This window comes from Triticum urartu, chromosome 3A, assembly GCF_056163025.1.
Source record: "Triticum urartu cultivar PI428250 chromosome 3A, HENAU_Tu73, whole genome shotgun sequence".
Taxonomy (NCBI): Eukaryota; Viridiplantae; Streptophyta; class Magnoliopsida; order Poales; family Poaceae; genus Triticum; species Triticum urartu.
In genome coordinates this window covers 342,128,539-342,136,612 of record NC_141875.1, presented here as the reverse complement: position 1 = coordinate 342,136,612, position 8,074 = coordinate 342,128,539, and the positions used below count along the sequence as shown (strand labels likewise).

The window sequence follows — 8,074 nt, the reverse complement described above, 5'->3', positions numbered from 1 at the left end:
ATTACGAATCTGAATTTGCTTTGGTGTTATTTTAGTACGAACTCTTGCTTAGATCGATCGGAAAGAATAACTTTGAGGTGGTTTCATACCCTACAAACAATTCCGTCTTATGTTCTCCGCTAGATAGGAACTTTGAAGTGATTCTTCATTGCGCGTTGAGGGACGGTTATATGATACAATTATATTAGCATTGTTGAGAAATTGCACTAGAGAAAGTACGGACCCTAGGCCTCATTTTCAAGCATTGCAATACCGTTTTTGTACCCGTTTACTATTTGCTATACTTTGCTGTTTTTATTTATTCAGATTATAAAAATATATTTCTACCATCCATATTACACTTTTATCACCATCTCTTCGCCGAACTAGTGCACCTATACAATTTTCCATTGTATTGGTGTGACGCCCCCGATTTGACCGTACACTAATCATACATGCAAATGTGTACAATCAGGATCAAGGACTCACGGGAAGATATCAAAACACAACTCTAGACACAAATTAAAATAAAACAAGCTTTATATTACAAGCCAGGGGGCCTTGAGGGCTCGAATACATAAGCTCGAATGCACAAGAGTCAGCGAAAGCAATAATATCTGAGTACAAACATGAGTTAAACAAGTTTGCCTTAAGAAGGCTAGCACAAACTAGGATACAGATTGAAAGAGGCGCCGACCTCCTGCCTAGGATCCTCCTAAACTACGCATGGTCGTCGTCAGCGGTCTGCACATAGTAGTAGGCACCTCCAGTGTAGTAGGAGTCGTCGTCGACGGTGGCATCTGGCTCCTGGACTCCATCGTCTGGTCGCAACAATCGGGTATAGATATGGGAAAAGGGGGAGCAAAGCAACCGTGAGTACTCATCCAAAGTACTCGCAAGTAAGGAGCTACACTACATATGTATGCATTGGTATCAAATGAAAAAGGGGTAGCATATATGAATTGAACTGCAGAATGCCGGAATAAGAGGGGGATAGCTAGTCCTATCGAAGACTATGCTTCTGGCAACCTCCATCTTGCAGCATGTAGAAGAGAGTAGATGGTAAGTTCACCAAGTATCATCGCACAGCATAATCCTACCCGGCGATCCTCTCCTCGTCGCCGTGTGAGAGAGCGATCACCAGGTTGTATCTGGTACTTGGAAGGGTGAATTTTATTAAGTATCCGGTTCTAGTTGTCATAAGGTCAAGGTACAACTTCGGGTCGTCCTTTTACCGAGGGACACGGCTATTCGAATAGATAAACTTCCCTATAGGGGTGCACCACATTTTCCAATGGGATCGATCCCCTTTGGCCGGACACACTTTCCTGGGTCATGCCCGGCCTCGGAAGATCAACATGTCGCAGCCCTACCTAGGCACAACAGTGAGGGCAGCACGCCGGTCTAAATTCTATGGCGTAGGGGTCTGGGCCCATCGCCCATTGCACACCTGCATGTTGCGAGGGCGACCGGAAACAGATCTAGCCTCCCTAATACAAGAGCAGGCGTTCTAGTCCAATCCGGCGTGCGCCGCTCAGTCGTTGACGTCATAAAGGATTCGGCTGATACCACGACGTCGAGTGCACATAGCTGTTCCCGCGTAGTTGGTTAGTGCGTATAGGCCAGTGGCCAGACTCAGATCAAATACCAAGATCTCGTTAAGCGTGTTATTTTGAAGTAACCGCGAACGTCGACCAGGGCCAGGCCCATCTCTCTCCTAGGTGGTGTCAACCTGCCCTATCGCTCCGCCACAAAGTAACAGTTGGGGGCCGTCGGGAACCCATGCCCACCACTACCTGGATGGAACCACCTGCCCCTTCAGCCCCCATATCGAAATCACTTGCGGGTACTCTATGAGCCGACCCGACCTTAGTCACCACAAATATCATATATTATGTATATAAGTATAAACCCGTGATCACCTCCCGAGTGATCACGGCCCGATAGTATAGCATGGCAGACGGACAAGAATGTAGGGCCACTGATGGAATACTAGCATCATATACTAAGCATTTAGGATTGCAGGTAAAGGTAACAACAGTAGTAGCAAGGACAAGATATGCATCAGAATAGAATTAACGGAAAATAGTAACATGCTACACTACTCTAATGCAAGCAATAGAGATAAGAATAGACGATATCTGGTGATCAAGGGGGGGCTTGCCCGGTTGCTCTGACAAGAAGGAGCGGTCATCTTCAATGTAGTCGAACACACGGACATCGGCAGCGGTCTCAGAGTCTACCGGAAATAATTAACGAAGGGGGAACACAATAAATAATAGAGCAATCAAATGTGACACAAAGCAAGATGCGACAATATGTTGTGCTAGGTGTGACCTAACGTAGGGGCAGGTGATACCGGTGAAGGGGGGAAACATCCGAAAAAGTATCTCCAGTGTTTTGCGTTTTCGGACAGATGAACCAGAGGGGAAAAGTTGCGTGTTCGCTATGCTAGGGAGGTGTGGCGGACGAACGGGCTGCGTATTCGGATTCGTCTCGTTTTTCTGAGCAACTTTCATGTAGAAAACATTTTCATCGGAGTCACGATTTTTTTATATGATTTTCCGAAGTTTAATGCAATTTATGGATTTGCTTTTATCTATTTACTTTATCATTAAAAAAATAAAAGAAAAACATATTGTACCCACTGGGAACTAGCTCTAGTGGATGACAAGTGGGGTCCAGGGTGGCTGAGTCAGCAGTACAGTCAGCGTTGACTGGGTCAAAGTTGACCAGTCAACAGGGTCAAAGGGGCCCGCATGGTATAGACTTAATTTAGCAAGTTAATTAACTTGGTTAAATAAAGGGGGGTGGTCCACTGGTCAGTGACTAACTAAAGGAGGATTAGCAACTAACTAGTTTTAAGCCTAATTAAAAAGTGTCAGGGCCCGCCTGGCAGTGGCTTAAGCCACCAACAGGGGATGTGTATTCACGCACGAACAAAAATACAGGGCGCCGGCGGCGGCCGAAGCCAGCATCGCCAGCGCCGTGCAGCAGCAGGTGCCGGCGCGAGCCACGACGGCTAGCGGCGGGTGTGGGCCGGCGGCGACGCGTCAGAGGCGGGGCATCGCCAGGGGGTCGAGCAGCAGCGGCCCGCAGAGGGGCACGACGGACAGCCACGAGCACGAGTGGCGCGGTGGCGGGCAGCGCCGACGAACACTACAGCGGGCGGCGCCAACGCGACGAAGCGGCCCTCGGCGCAGTGGCGAGGCTGAGGGGGAGGCTGGGCAAGCAGCGGCAGGGCAGAACAGCAGCAGGCGGGGGTGCCGGGCAACATCAGCATGGCGGGCAGCAACGGCAGAGGCAGGCGCGCGCGGAGGGGAAACGGGGGCGACTAGGCGAGGCGGGCACGCAGCCAAGCGGGTATGCGCTCACGAGCGGGGTGGGTCGCGGCCGGGCGCGACCACGCGAGGTAGGGTAGGGGCGCGGCCACGTGCGTGCGGGGTGACCGGGAGCAGCTGCGGTGAGCGCGAACATTGGGGCTCGATCGGTTCCGGCGTACGGCCTCTACGATAATGGAATCATGGGGAATCGGGGGAGAAGATCACCTAGGAGCGCAAGGAAGGCTCGGTGATAGCTTAGCAGCGCCGATGGTGGCCGGATTCGACGAAGACGCCAGCGACCGCAGGTTAAAGAGGAGCTCGACCCGCTCGATGCAGTCCTCCCCGGCTCGATTCAGAGTACCCAGGCGAAGGAGACATTGACGGCGAGGCTCTTGGACAAGTAGGCGTGGCACAGGATGGCTCCGGAGCACGAGATCGACAACGTGTGTGGCGGCGGGGGCTTGGGCGTGTGCGGGGCAAGAGCTATGGCGCGAGGGAAGGGGAGGAGTGGCCTAGGGTTTGCAGGGGGCCGCAAGCGACGGTTTTAACCAACAGGGGATGGGGGGATGGCTGGCACGTGTAGGGCGCCATGGGGATGGCCTCCACGCAGCCCCAGCTCCTGTAGCGGGAGGTAGAAGATATGTGGGGAGGGGTTTTTTGGGCTGGGCCTCACCGTTGGTTTAAGGCCCAGGGGCACAGTGACGTCTTAGCTCTGTTCTCTTTCCATTTTCTTTTGCTATTTCTTTTATTCTTTTCTGTTTTGTTTTTCTCTACTGTTTTCTATTTGTTTTATCTAACAAATGAACTTTGTTAAATGTGCCACTTAGCAAAAAAAATACTAGACAATATTATAAGGCAGCACACAACGTTATAATTTATTTTGAACGGGTTAGATATTTATTTAAATTGAAATGGTTAATTCAATTGTTGCTAACCCTGTTTTAAAATAGGTTAGAGGCGCTTTATTAATTCAAGATATGTTGGATAATTCATGAAAAATAGTTAGAGAATATTTTCAACTCAGTCTACATTTATAATTTACTATTTCAGAATTTAATAATTTGACTTGCATTTGAATTCGATTCTAATTTTGATTTTTGGAAAAGTGGCGATTAGCATAGTGATGTTGATGACATGGCCACCATTAAAGGGGGATTACTGTAGCTTCATTCTCGGGGTGTTACAAATCTCCTCCACTACAAGAAATCTCGTCCCGAGATTTAAGGTGGTGGAGCAAGGGGGAAAGACTAGGTTATGAAATTCTAACGGATATTCTCGGTCTTGGCTGCTCTTCTCGAAGAAGTTAATCCCTTTCGTTGATGTCTTCAATTCTCTATTTCAGGTCATCATGATGAAGTCGACATCCCCCTTTTTTGGTAACTCCATCGTACTTACGAAAGAATAAAGGGTGGGTATTCCGGGAGAACGGACCTCTGCAAGGTTGGTTATCTAGTCGATAACATCGGGGAAGGTGGAGGAAAGTAACTCTCGAATTGAAACTTAAAAAAATATCGAGAGCAAAGTAAGGAGGTATCACGGGAAGTTTCGAGTGGGCAGGCAATCGTTCGATGCCTGATACAGGGCGTGAAAGGGGTTCAAAGCAACGGGAATAAGTACTGTGTCAAATACCAGAATTGATGATCTCTCAGAAGGTGGCTCGTGAATTACATCCAAGGCCACACGCGAGGAACAACCTTGGGTACAAGGGGGTATAGGAGAGTCAGGTTTTGATCATGTGGAACTATGGGTTATGGGCCCACCACGTGGGTTAAAATTAGGAAGGGGGATGACGTCTTGCATGATCATGTAAGCAAGGCATGTCAGAGGATAGACTATCATTTATATCGGCTACGACCATTGGTACCAAGGGCGAGGGACAAAGAGAACCATTTTCCTGCTCGTTGAACGAGGCGGACCAATAGGCAAAGTTCTCGTCCATCGGTGGTTGCCGGAATGCTATCAACAAAAGCAACAAGGTCTTACTGACACAGTCATACACGAAGGTGTTTACATAAGCAGAAGAATATTACTGCTTGGATCATATAGATCACCAGAAAGGTTAAACAAAACAATGGAAAGGAAAAGGTGATCTTCATATTAAACAGAACAATGGAAAGGAAAATGTGTTTAAACACAAATTTCAGGGGTATATCCTTCCCAAGGACAAATAGAGCATGATATACATGATAGGATATAATGTAGAAAACTCTTTAGGTACGGGGAGAGAATTTTCCTGACATTACCCATACAACGGTGTTTGGATAATTGAGCAGGAAACATTTAGCATTGGGCTTCAAATGTTCTTGTTGAAAATTGGAGTACCATAGACATGCATCGAGATAGCATTGACATGGTCATCAGGTGAAGATCAGACTTTATAAACACAAAGGATCCATCAGGAACGGCTTGTAGAATAAGTCTTATAATTTCCTCATGGAAGAAAGGATAGCCTTGCTAAAAAGGAAACGTAACAATAGGTCCTCCGGCCAGGTGTGCTAGGCACGATATTACCTTACCAGGTCATATAAAGACCATGATTATTACTCTTGGAAATATGTTCCCACCATCATATCTGATTGAGGTTCAGATCTAATCGGTGTCGGGATACCTTAGACTTGGGATGCCTGAGAAGAAAAGGCGCAACACCAATTGACGAGATGATATTGTAAGATTCTCGGGAAACAAACTATGGAAGCGAGTTCCGAAACAAGAGTTCATCATTAAGCCAAGGAGAGGGTGAGGAGGTGGCTGATGGCTCAGCGACCATTCCTCCAGATTCCCAAAAAGATGGGTTTCCACAATCATGTGAACAAGGAGATAACATTTGTCAGATCAAATGATATAATGGTGTGCTCGAGGAAAGCATACACAATTGAACACTGATTGAAATGTGCACCCAAAATATGGGCTGGGTCGCACGATCAATGTTAGAATGCTGACTAAATGAACAAAAGAAGTAGAATGAAACTATCGACCATTCACTTCCAAGCAATAGAGTTGCTAGAAGTTTTGAATTCACACATCATAGTTCAGTTGTCGGTATTCTGGTTAGAAATAACACGGGGACCAAGAAATGAATGGGGATGGCGAGAATTATTACTATATCAAGAATTCTTAAGAGGTGGAGCAATTCTCACAACATCCTTGACATAAAAGGTGGTAATACTTCAAGGTAGAACATAATACAAGCTCGATAGCAAGTTGCATCCATAACATGAACAAGTTTATGATGAAAGAAAGATAAGGATGTTGTCGAAGGTAACTCAAATTACCAAGGGACGAGGATGGTACTTACCATCATGAATTCGGTTGATATCCTGGAAGGAGTCAAAATGTTGATGATGATCACGACAAATTTGTCGAGAGGTTTCATGAAGGTGTAATCGATCATCAATGACATAAAGCAAAGGGACTGATGCGGTGAAAGATTATTGGAACCACAGATACGACACAAACTCGGAATCAAGCTTGTTTCTCAAGGTGTAATGATATGACGAGGAAGATTGACGTAAGTTTAGCTCATCGTCGAAAATTGTGCTCCGGGAAGGACCAGGTAGCATAGTTAAAATTTAGCACCATAACGATATAGCCGACCAGGCTTGGGATGACTTGAAGGATTATTAAACTCGTAAGCAACGAAAATTACTTAGAGTTATTGAATCGAGGTGCGGACTCGATTCACTATTCAGTGTTCTCAGTTGACGACAACCAAGAACCCAGGAAAATTTGGAATCAGTGAGAAATAATAGTTGATGAAGAACCCATAAGAAGTTATGCAGTTCTATGATATTTTTGGATACCAGAGTGTAATACACGACGGTAGATCAAAGTAAAGGTTGGACGGGTGCAATGATCTGTAGAAGACAAGTACTTCAACTTGTCCGAGAAATGGTATTTAAAAGAGAACATGTCCGGAACCACGGTTGTAAAGGATCAATTCACAGATACCAAATGATATTATATCAAGGGAAAAGTTATTATTACAAGAAGCTTCCATGATAGGATATACAAAGTTCAAGGTCGACTCCCACTTCTTCAATGTATAACCTTCCATTCACCTCTCACTTTCGAAGAAGTTGTAGTGTTGAAATTTTATCTAGCAAAATACCAGAAGAGTATGACTCGTGAAAAACTTTCGGGTTCACACAGATGAAGGCATAGGTTCAACCCATCGGTGCGTCTTAGAAACATATACCACAAGCTTTGATAGTAATTATCACTAGCTCGAAAGCAGAGCAATGGTTGAGAAAGTAGAGGATACAATTTTGCAAAGGCATTATGTATCCAAGGAAAGGCTCACGAGGTTATTGAATATGAAGGACGTTGTCAGATAAAATCCAATAAAGGATCTGGTGGTCCACAAAGGATCTGATGTGAGTATCGGACACAACCAGAGGAACAATCAATGCAAAGACATTGGATTATAGAAACAACTGACTAACTCAGAGCTCAAATATAAAGGAGTCATGATTCCCAAATCAAGGGATCAGAAGCAAGCACTCTGATTAAGAATGGATAAGTTGAATAAACTTAGGAGTGCATTCGACGACAACTTGATTGGTCGAGGACCAGCTCATGTTCAAAATGATGCCTGAGCCTGAAGGATGAACTCTAGGATCTGGTTGAGGATTGCGAGCATTCACAACATATTGAATCAACAGACTCAAAATGATAATGACAATGAATGCCAATAAGATTACCAGACTTATGGGATTAATCATTATGCAAGCAAGCAAGAATTTCAAGAGCAATAGGTTGCTAAGGATTTTCGG

General features: G+C 45.6%; 1 long non-coding RNA gene across 1 annotated transcript; it reads right to left on the bottom strand.

Annotated features, from left to right (window-relative positions):
- Positions 1 to 491: 491 nt before the first annotated feature.
- On the bottom strand, positions 492 to 3,926 carry LOC147979656 (uncharacterized). The gene is made up of 2 exons (XR_015618886.1): positions 3,528 to 3,926; positions 492 to 800 (listed from the first exon to the last, which is right to left on the bottom strand). It is a non-coding gene; the product is annotated as an uncharacterized LOC147979656 (long non-coding RNA).
- Between the last annotated feature and the right edge of the window lie 4,148 nt (positions 3,927 to 8,074).